Below are 2285 nucleotides of genomic sequence, written 5' to 3'. Positions count from 1 at the left end.
ATTTCATGACTAGCAAATTGGGGAAGGATAATTTAATCTCCCAGAGGTTGGCATGTTCTGTTGTTGACTAATAAATACCTGTTTAGTGTGCCCTTTAACAGTTCTGTAGTGGGAAAAAGACGAAGTCAGCCTCTGAAAGTAGTTGGAAACTCCTTACTTTCCAAGTAAAGCTTTGGCATATTTTGTAGGTATGCCTCTTTTTTGGTTGTTGTTGGTATTCCTGTTTTAAAGTGCAGCTTTTTCAAGTGGACGGGTTACATGTTGCATAAGCTTTGAAACGGCCAAAACAAGTTAAATAGCCACCTTTATTTACAGCTGTGGGACTAGGTATTAGATCTCTTCCAGGAAGAAAATTTGATTAATGGCTCTTTTCCAAAGTGGGGACAATTGCAGACTTTTCTTCCGCAGAGCGTGAAATGTGCCTCTTCCTGCCGAGGGGCCTGCTCCTAGCCGCGGCTCCCGGGACGGTTTCCAGCCTCAGGTGTCTCTCTCGCCGTGGGCCGCGGCCGCTCTCCGGGGCGGGCGTCCGGGACTTCCTGTCTGGGCGCGGGGCGGAAGGATCGCGTTGCCAGCCGAGGCGGCCGCCGCCGCCGCCGCCCCTGCCGTTAGGTGGTGGGGTTTCTCAGCCCCGCGGCGGGAGGCGGGCCGGCCTCGGCTTCCTGTCGGAGGACGCGCAAGGATCCGGGCGTCTGAGTGTGTGCGAGTGCGTGAGTGTGTGTCGGTCGCACGGCGTGTATCTCCGGCCGCGGGTTCCGCCTCCTCCCCTGCCGCCGCTGCTCACGGTGTAAGTCAATGTGAAGCAGCAGCTCCAGCCCCGGGATAAACATGGCGACGTCTCTGCATGAGGGACCCACGAACCAGCTGGATCTGCTCATCCGGGCTGGTAAGGACAGGGGAACTTTTCTCCTGTGCATCGGTGCAGCAGAAGAGGGGGTGCACAGAAGGCGGGGTGACTCCCCTGTGGTGGTCAGTGCAGGGGGTTCAGTGTCCACCTCAGTCACTGGGTCGGCCGGGGGAAAGGGGGGTAGTGAATGAAGTAATGGAGGCGACGAATCAGGAAGTGATCACCTTGGAGAGTAACCTGCCTCGAATCTGGCGCTGTCGCTTCAGGGTGTGTTCGGCGAGCAGCGGCGGCAGCTGCCGGGCGGAGCGCTGGCAGCCGGTGCTGGAGAACCGAGCCGCAGTTAAGTTGGGGACTCGGGGGCGGACGAGTTGTGCGCTTCACCCCAGTTGCTGAGGAACCAGGAAGTGAGTGAGGCTGTTGTCTCTCGGCTGCGCCTGCCACGCTGTCTGGCCGGAGAGGCCGCTGCTGCCCACGGTCGGGGGCGGCGGGCTTCTCCGGTGAACGCTCGCCACCCCCGCTCCGTTCTCCTTTCAGACTTGGTCCACAAATCCACGACTTCCGCGTGGACGAGGCAGCCCCGGGCCATGTCCGGTAGACCGATACCCGCCAAAAAAATTGCTCTGCCCCTCCTCTTCACGTCCCCACCTTGTGCAGTCTCAGGAGTAACGGTTCTGGAAAGGGTCACTGAATACTGTGGAATAGCCCGGGAGGATGTTTCTCTCAGGGGCCCGCCTCCCTTTCCTCATTTAATGGGTGGCTGTGAAGAAGTAGGTTTATGCCCCTTACCTCGTGGGTTGTTTTTTTAAAGGGAAGAATGGGAAGGACACGGGATATATTTGGTACCCCTGACCTGGAGCGTTGGGGCATCAGAGAAGAACGTTTATTTTTGTAAACAGTGGGTGAATGTGAAGGAGAGGGGCGGGCGAGAGGGAGTCTTGGCCCTAGGGAAGTCTCAGCACGGAATTGCCCCCTTTTCCCCTCCCCCCCAAACCTCCCACCATAGCGGAAGCGCCTCGGAGAGGACAGAACGGTCGGGATTGACAGGCCCCTGGTTCCAATCTGCTCTCTGAGATGTTCCAAATAAGAACGTTGATTTCTGGGGGCGGGACTCTGGGCCCGCGCTGGGCCAATGAAGATTGGGCGGGAGTGAAGCTGACAATGTACGCATGGAATTGGAGGGAAGAGGAGTGTAAACACGGAAGTGGCCGCGGGGGTGGGGGATGTGCAGCGCCACTGCTGCAGCGGAAGGGCACGGACTTAAGTTACATAGAAAAAGCAGCTTTACTTAATAGCAGACAGCGCAGTGAGGGCCCTCAATCGATGTAGCAGTGCTAGAATATTATTTACTTATAGCAATAATAAGCATACATGTTCCTTTTCCCCGGGTTCTATTTCATATCGCCAACTGTGGGAATTGGAAGATGGGAAATATTCACCGAAG

The 2285-nt window shown here is 56.5% G+C and overlaps 1 protein-coding gene across 9 annotated transcripts in view; it reads left to right on the top strand.

Annotated features, from left to right (window-relative positions):
- Positions 1–2285, top strand: part of ELF2 (E74 like ETS transcription factor 2) — a 120583-nt gene that overhangs the window by 80752 nt on the left and 37546 nt on the right. The gene's annotated exons all lie outside the window — the stretch shown is intronic.

This window comes from Ursus maritimus, unplaced genomic scaffold (genome assembly GCF_017311325.1).
Source record: "Ursus maritimus isolate PB19 unplaced genomic scaffold, ASM1731132v1 scaffold_11, whole genome shotgun sequence".
NCBI classification, from domain to species: domain Eukaryota; kingdom Metazoa; phylum Chordata; class Mammalia; order Carnivora; family Ursidae; genus Ursus; species Ursus maritimus.
Note: the sequence above shows the minus strand (reverse complement) of the source record. Positions and strands in the feature narration are given on the sequence as shown.